The 8,679-nt window shown below is 50.8% G+C and overlaps 1 long non-coding RNA gene across 1 annotated transcript; it reads left to right on the top strand.

Moving 5' to 3' along the window:
* Positions 1-1,997: 1,997 nt before the first annotated feature.
* Positions 1,998-3,292, top strand: LOC123354704. Its single transcript, XR_006574828.1, has 3 exons — positions 1,998-2,034; positions 2,109-2,198; positions 3,122-3,292. It is a non-coding gene; the product is annotated as an uncharacterized LOC123354704 (long non-coding RNA).
* Positions 3,293-8,679: the final 5,387 nt, after the last annotated feature.

The following is an 8,679-nucleotide window of genomic DNA, read 5'->3' as shown; positions in this document are numbered from 1 at the left end:
AGAATGATGTTAAGCATGAAGTTAGTGCTGGTGTAAGGAAGTTGTTGCTTAAGGATCTTTTGATTGGGGATGATATTAACACTTTGTTCAATCAAGTTGCTGACATGAACCAGTCACAGGAAAGAACTAGTCCTGAACTTGTACTAGGGGCAAGGATTTGCCTATGGAGAGTTTCTCTAAATGTGTGTATGAGGAAGATGGCTGTAAATCCACTAGGACCCTGGTCACAGACGGAAACACAGCTTCTGGGCAAGCAGAAGATCCACATTCCATCCAGGCCTCTGCTGGGCAATCTTGCTCATCTCTATCTTGGAGATCCCCGAGACAAGTGGAGCAGGGTCGTCTCGGCATAAGACAGGCCCAGGTTTGAGCCCTGGGAGGTTCAGGTGAGTGTAGGAACCCATAGGACTAAAGAAGTGCAAAACACACTCAGCTCCAATAGGTCCAAATGCCATACAAAGAGACCCTATATTTTGGTCACTCCTCTCCCAAACCAGGCCTCTTCTTGGGGCGCAAAGCTGGTCCCCACTAGAATGTTCCATTTGATTTATGGCAGCTGTGCAGCTGCCCATGTTTAAGCACATTTACTGAACGCCGGTGGAGTTTGGCCTCCAAACAAAACCATTTGTTTCTTCTGCCTGTGTGTATTGTAACCCCACACGTGCTAGCCTTGATCTTCCCCCAGCTGCGGTACACAACTCTGCGCAGCAAGCATCAGTTTCACCACGCAGATCTTCTGAGAGACCAAGAAGTGTAATTACCAGCTCTGAGCCTATGCCTGCAAATCAGGAAGGTCAGATAACACCAAGGTATCGAGGCCCATGAATCTCCAGCGGTGGATGATGTTAGCTGAACCCTGAGTTCCATCTGCAGTCTGAGTCACTGCTCTCCCACCTGGTGTTTGCTTGATGGATGGTGTAAGACAAACAAGAAGGTGGGGGGAACTATGGGATTTTTTTTAATTAAAATCATAAATGGCAATGGTGTCAAACCTGTGTTAGCCAGAGTAGTGGCCTGGAAAATTGTCTAAATGTCTGACACTTCCGGCTCCTTTTCCAAACAATTCTGGTGGGTATGGCATGGCACTGGGTGATTGGACTGTGACATCAGCACTCCATCGCTTGGCTGTAGTTGCTTTGCATGCTGCAATTGTGCTGGTCCATATACAGTTCAGGAGTGCAGCCAAAGGAGGGGGGGGGTCTTGCACCCTGAAAAGGTGACTGGATGGAGCTCAGGGCTCACCCTTTTCTTCCCAAGTTGCCTGTGGGATTTTGCAACATCTGCTTCAATCTCTGTTTATTAGAGATGGGGAGAGTCGTACATTCGGATCTGATCGAAATTCAGGGCAGTTTGAATCAGGGTTTGCCTCTGTTATTGAGCAAGGCTAGAACTACGCCTATTATGGAAGCCGGGGTGAGCCTGGCAGAGCTTTGGGCTTTATTGGGGGGAGTGTGTGGTGGTTAGAGCAGCGGTTCTGTGCCCAGCTCTGAGTCGTAGATTCCAAGGCCAGAAGGGACCACTGTGATCATCTAGGCTGACCTCCTGTGAAACTCAGGCCAAAGACCCATCCCAAAGTAATTCCCAGAGCAGAGCTTTTAGAAAAACCTCCCATCTGGGTTTAAAAATGGCCAATGATGGAGAATCCACCCTGACCCTTGGAAAATTGTTCCAGTGGTTAGTTATCCTCACGGTTAAAATTTACACTTTATTTTCAGTCTGAATTTGCCTACTTTGTCTTCAACTTTTAACCATTGGACCATGCTCTAGCTTTCTCTGCTAAAATGAAGAGCTCATTTTTAAATATCTGTTCCCCACGTAGGTACTTATAGACTGGGATCACGTCACCCCTTAACCTTCTCTTTGGTAAGATGAATAAATTGAGCTACTTAAGTTTCTCATTATAAGGCAGGTTTTCTAATCCTTCAGTCATTCTCCTGGCTCTTCTCTGTACGCTCGCCAATTAATCAACATCCTTCTTGAATTGCAGGCACCAGAACTGGACACAGGATTCTAGCAGCAGTGGCAAATAAAGAGGTAAAATAACCCCTACTCCTACTTGTGATTCCCCTTTATACATCCCAGAATCACATTAGCTCTTTTGGCCACAGATTCGCACTGGAAGCTCATGTTCAGGTCATTATCTACCACGACCCCCAACTCTTCCTCTGCATTAATGCTTCCATAGAGTCTACCATCCTGTAAGTACGGGCCTGCATTATTTGTTCTTAATTGTATATGTTTACATTTAGCTGTATTCAAACACACACTGGTTGCTTGCACCCAGTTTACCAAACCAAGTCTCTCTGAATCAGTGACCTGTCCTCCACATTATTTACCACTCCCTCAATTTGTGTGTCCTCTGCAAACTTTATCAGTGATGATTTTATGCTTTCTTCCTGGACATTGATAAAAATATTAAATACCACAGAGCCAAGAACCGATCCCTGAGGGACCTCACTGGAAACACACCCCTTTGATGATGATTCCCCATTTACAGTTACATGGATCTTGAGATCCATCAGTTAGCCAGTTTTTAATCCCATGTTGATTGGCATTAATTACATTACCCTCCTTTAGTTCTTTTTTAACCGAGTCCCATATCAGCTGCTCCACTATCTTGCCCAGGACATGGTGACCCTGATTCTCTATTGCTCTGCACCTTGTGCAGCCACTTACACCAGTGCTGAGTTCTATTAAAATGGTTGCAATATGTACCCACTTTGTGCTGATGTAATCCTTTGCCCGAGGTGCAGGACAACAGTGGATCAGGCCCAGCATATTCACTGGTTCGAGCTGGGGCCCAGCAGGGCTTCAGACTCCTGGGTTCTTTCAGGCTAATTTTTTGAAAGGATCAAAGACTAGTTTGAGTTCATAATCCTAGTTACTCTCTCCTTTAAAGCCTGCTCCATTACTTTGGATAATGGAGTGCCACTGGTGGAGAATCAGGCCCTGTGTTTATCGCCATGGGTGACACCATGACGTGTGTGTTTAGCTGTAGGGCAGCCTATGCTGTGGGGCAGGACACGCCCCCATAGGCTGAGCTGGCACACGTGGATGTCAGGGGATGAGATCTGGACTGTGGATGTTTTCCTGCAAATTATTTTCCTCTCTCTCTTCACAGCATCTCCCGAGCATATCCCAGCACAGCTCCTGTGGCCACTGACCTCAGCGAGAGCAGGATCAGACCTAGGAGTCCGGCTTGAATGTGCCATCCCCAGCTGTCTAAGCAGGTCCGAAAGGCCCGCCTCTTCTCTGCAGCGTTGTCTGTTTGGGGCTCCAGGCAAATCCATTAAACGAGCAAATAAAACAGAAGGAGTGAGATAAGGTGAGAGGGAGCAAAGACCGAGAGACTCAAAGGGTTCTGGTCCCCCATGAGAATCCTCCTCCTCTGCCTGTGCTGGGACCCTGCATGCACCCCCAGCCTTTCCCAGGAACCCAGTGGAATTTCACACTGCCCCAGGGCTGCGGGTGTGCCAGTTGCATAGACCCTGGCCTGGACATGTAGAAGGAAGGGCTCCTGGTGGTTTAACGGGGGTTCAGCCCATTGTTATGATGCTGTCTGTGAACAGGCAGCGGTTTTCCAGGGTTTTGTCCCAGAATCTCCCTGTGCCTTGACTGGGCTGTGCCACAGCTGACACCATTGGCCAGCCAGATTAGCCATGTCCAGCCAACCCCTTCACTGCTACCCCACCCACCCCTGCCTTGGATTGCTGTAGCACCCTGTTGTCTCTCTTGGGGCTCAGCCAAGCATGCAAACAATGGTGGGGGGGGGGAATCCTGCCCCGGAGCAGTGTATTCCTCTGGGATTCCAAGGTGCACCCACTGGCTCCACCACAGACAAAGCAGAGCCCTGCCACCATCCACTAGCACCAATGATTTAATCTCTCCTGCAACTGGCCCTTGGTCAATATAAACTGAGCTGGTAATCAGCCGCCTGGAAGCCCGGTCTGTCTGCACAGCAGAGAGCACCATCTGCCTGTCTGGGAAGCGGGAGATGGATGTGACCAAAACACTGCCTTCAGCCACTGGCTGTTTCAGACACCTCCTTTGTGTGTGGAGATGTGTGTTGGGGCGGGGGGGCACCTAGCTGTGCACTATTTCCATGGCATGTGTGTGCATAGGGAGGCATTTGTATGTGCATGTTTCTATGAGGGCATTCCTCTGTGTGTAATGTACATTTGTGTGTTTGCAATTGTGTGTGTCCGTGTGCTTGTACATACATCTGCGAGTGTTTGTGTGCAGGCCTACTTATGTGTGTGGAGGTGACGGGGGCATTCCTGGGTGGGTATGTTTGTGTGTCTGGGCACATTAGTGTGCGTGCTTGTTTGCGTATCTGTGTCCACCCGCCTGCTTGCATCACAATCCCTGGCTACACCTTGTTTTTTTGATTGAGCATGTCCTTAGGAGGATGTCTGAAGTGCATGGCTGGAACAGTACTTGCATGTAACGTTTGCAGCTGCCTTCCCCCAGGTGTCAGATAAATTCTCTTCCACGGGTTTCTGTAAAATCTAACCTGCCCCTGGTCTGCCTTGGAGGCTCCAGCTGCTATCACCAGCCAGCACCTGGAGTTGTATAGAAAACCAACCAAAGATGCCATTTTAAGCAACTAATCTCCTTTGGAATAAACTGTTCATTTCTGATGAATCATCCAAACCCATTTAGCCTGGAAAGGAGGGGGGAGGGCAGAGACAGTGGATCAGAAATGCACCTAGAAGCAAAGAAGGGCAGGGGGAGGACTGCTGTGTGACCCACAGACAGAGAAAGGAAGAGGGGGGGGACGAATAAGAGGAGAGCTGAAGAGACAGAGCAGAGGGGAAGTGATTTGCCTAATGCCCGGCAATGAATTAGTCTCAAAGCCAAGAGCAGAACCCAGGAGTCCTGGACCCCAGCTGTCTCCGCTGGACAACTCTCTTGGTTTTGGGTTGTTTTTTTTTGCCTTTTACCTTCTCCTTTTCAGATGCAGGTGTGGATCCTTTACCTCCACTCCACACTCCCCTGATCCCTTGGGACCTTTCTCCTTCTCGCTTCCCTGCCCCTCCTCCCTCTTTCAGATGGACACCGACCTTGCAGGTGGGGTATGAATCCCGGTTGCAGTGGTAGGAAAAGCAAATGGAGCAGGGAAGAGACTAAAGGCTGATAAAGCAAATGCTCTGAGACAGCAGGCATTGAGGGCTGGCAGAGAGGGGGGCTTTCTAATACACCCAGGAGCTGCTGAGTAAAGCCAGGTGCCGTCCTGGGGGCCAGGGTGAGCCCCTCAGATCTGGGGGAAGCAGGGGAGGATTCTAAGAGCAGGGTAGTCATGGTGCCATCCCCTGCTCTACCGCCATCCAGGTAAGGGGCTGACAGTGCTTCACAGAGCATCTCATTGGTTAGGCCTTACGACCCCCATTTCCCAGATGAGGAAACTGAGGCACAGCACAGGGAAGTGACATGCCAAAGGTCACCCGGTGAAGCAGTGGCAAAGTCAGGGAGGGAACCCAGGATTCCTGGCTCACTAGTCACTAGAGCATACGGGAGGGGGGGAGTTGTTTGAGGCAGGACAGCTTTGGCTTCGGGGTGGAGGCTAACAGCCTTTCAGACCATTTTTATCTCCCAGCTCCCCACAGACTGATCCCTGGCCTGTTGTCACAGGAGCCACATCGCAGCCACGAGAGCTGAATCAAACACACACAGGTCACAGAAAGTGGCAGGGTGGTGCCCAGAAGTGAGGGAGCCGTGCCCTGTGGGGGCCCCCAGGACAGGCAGTTATAGAGGGCACAGGCAGCTTTTGCTGGGTAATCACCGCCTTGCACAGCTCTGGCCATGATCGTAGGCTCCTCCTGCCACGTGGGCTCCGGCACATTCTCCCTACCCATACAGGCCTGAGAACAGCTTTTCCCACAGCCGTTGCGCTGTACGGGATCCAACAGCTGCATGGGCAGCTTTGTGCTTTGGCTGAAGGGGATGGCAGGGCGGGTGGGGGAGGGGGCGAGAGCCGAAGGGGCTTTCTACAGAGCCATTGTGCTTGGCCGTTTCCAATCTGGAATCCGCGTGTTGCCGAAGGAGCGTGAAAAAGAGAAATTCGGCCCATGTGGCGTTGCTTTCCAGGCTGCCTCGACCCGGGGGCGGGCACCTTCAACGGGGAGATTCACCACGAGGCTGTGATGTAACACAGGAGCTTTGTGATGTCATCTTCATCACTCCAGGTGTACAGACAGGTCCTCGGAAGACCAAACTTATCTGATTTTGCTTTGACACCCCCCTCCCACCCCCCGATACATTCTGGACTCCTTCCTTCTGATTTTAAAAAGGGCCAAGGGCTAACCCAGCCCCTTACATGTGTCCAATGCACAGTTATTGTGTAGCTTCTGCCCTGGCCCCCAGCGACTCTATGCCCAGAGAGACAGCAAGAGGCAGATTTCAACCCTGGCCTCTCAACACAATCCTACCTGCCAAACCGGTAGGCAGAGGCCCAGGTGCCTCGCTGAAGTGGGCAAGAACCTGCCTGCAATCCAACGGCTGGGATAGTGTCAGGCAGTGGGAGTTAAGTGCCTAAATAGCTCTGAAGATCTGGGTCAATGGACTTCTGCTGATCTAAGCCGGTGCAGCTCTGCTGATGTCACTATGCTCGGAGAAATTGGCCAAGAGCTTTGGAGGACATTTAGGTTGAGTCCTATTCATAGGGGTAAGAGACAAGGCACTGTGGGTTTGAAGAACTTCCCAGTGACCACCAACATAACATTGTTAAATCAAACGCTTCCAGGGTCACTCACGTCCCATACATTGGTCTCAGTAATACAGGGAAGAGCGTTCAGTTTCCACCTAGCACAATGGGGTCTGGATTTCATCTGGGACCCCAAGGCGTCCCTGTAATACACATAGATGGAGAGGAATGAGTTAGGTGTAACAAGGATTAAGAAAGAGAAAAGAGGTTGAATATCAGGAGAAATGGCCCAGCAAAGAGGTCTAATAGGTATTGGGACATCCCCCAAGGGAAAGAGTCATAATGTAACACACTGGCTTTGTGTGCCATATTCCCTCTCTCAATAGAAGATAACAGCCTACTACTGCTACCACAGCTAGTCCTTTCCCTCTGGTAGTAGAGACAGTGCTGGGGATCCTGCTGATGACCCATGGTGGGAGATGGTCATTACAGATGCCCCAACATTCAGGATATTTAAAACCAGACTGGGCAAACCACTGGCAATGGGGTTCTCAATCTGGGGGTCGCAAACCAGTTGTCGGGGATCATAACTATATCTGTCCTTCTCATACTGCTGAATGGTAGCAGGGTCCCAGCTTGATGGGACGGGTCCCAGGGTGGAAAATCAGATGTACATATCTTAAGGAAACAACCCTACATTAGGCTCAGCTGGATAGCCAGGGACCCCAATGGGTTTTTTCCATCTCTGATGCCTAGGAGCCGGCTGCTACAAACTTTCCCTGTCCATTTGTAACCCCAAACCGGCTGAACCAGACAAGCTGCAATTCTTCAGGCTAAATTGAAATTAAACCCCCAATAACAGAGTTATAAGCACTTGAAAAACGGTCTGTGCCCAGACCCAGTAAAGCATTTCCTCTAAGTTTCCAGTTACAGGGCTATTTATGAGGCTGGAGAACAACCTAGAGACATGGGATTGATGTTATTTACTTATAGCAGAGACATGATAACCGTCTGCAGCTAACTGCTGCGTGCGAAGGGGAGGAACGATTTAAGGTGGTACACGGAGCAGGGTGGGTAATAAGGAGTCACGGGATGAAGTTAAGAAAAACTGGCTGGATAACAGGAAAAGCAGCAAGATCTGCTCAGCTGTAGAATCCTCTCAGTGGAAGCCTCATTGCTTGGATTAATCATGGCTATATTAAAGCAGCTCCAATCCAGATTGAGGCCCCATTGTGGCAGGTGCTGCCCAGACATATCATGAGAAGATTCCTTACCCCAGACAGTTTAAGTGGACAAGATAGACATAGGATGGGAGAGGGGAAAACGACACAAAATCTCCAAAACCAAAGCCTCTAGACTAGCAAAAGTTCAGCAGGAAACCATCCTGTATGGGCCTTTCTGCTGTCCAACTCCTGCAGCAATCTGGCAGTGCAGGGGCTGGGAGGTTGTGACCATCCAGACTGATGTGTTTATTTATGTGCAGCAGGCTAAGGTGCAGAGCCTCTGGAAGGCAAACCTGCCAGTGCAGCAATGAACTAGGTGTCTGCAAATGGCAAAGGGAGAGCTGTCATCTGGGCTTGGAACAAAAGCCAGCGTGGGGGGAGCTGGACAGAAAAACCAACCTGCATCTTCCCAGCCAAACCTGCAGCCACAACTCAACTGTTCACTTGAGGGGACGGGGTCCCGGAAACGGAGCAAACCAGCTGCTGAGACGGCAGGGGAAGGACCATGCCTGGTTTTCCTGCTTGGAGGGAAAGCAGCAGCCGGGGGCTCTGATAAGGCGCAGGCACCTCTGTGCCATTAAAGGTGTATAGAACTAAATGCCCCCATCTCCCAGCGCTGCCCTCCGGGGAGCGGAGTCTGTGCAGCTGCCCTGGGACAGCTCCTGTCCCGCCCCCCTCCCCGCGGTGCCCCCGCTGAAGCGGTGGAGGAGGAGCGCTGCCCTGCGTGCCAGGGGCTGGAGAGAGGGGCTGGCTCGGTGCAGCCGGTGGCCCCTGCTTGGACCAGCTCCCAGTCCAGCCCCCTCCTCCCTCCCT

The sequence above is a fragment of the Mauremys mutica genome, chromosome 22, assembly GCF_020497125.1.
Source record: "Mauremys mutica isolate MM-2020 ecotype Southern chromosome 22, ASM2049712v1, whole genome shotgun sequence".
Taxonomy (NCBI): domain Eukaryota; kingdom Metazoa; phylum Chordata; order Testudines; family Geoemydidae; genus Mauremys; species Mauremys mutica.
This window is presented reverse-complemented; position numbering and strand designations above follow the sequence as displayed.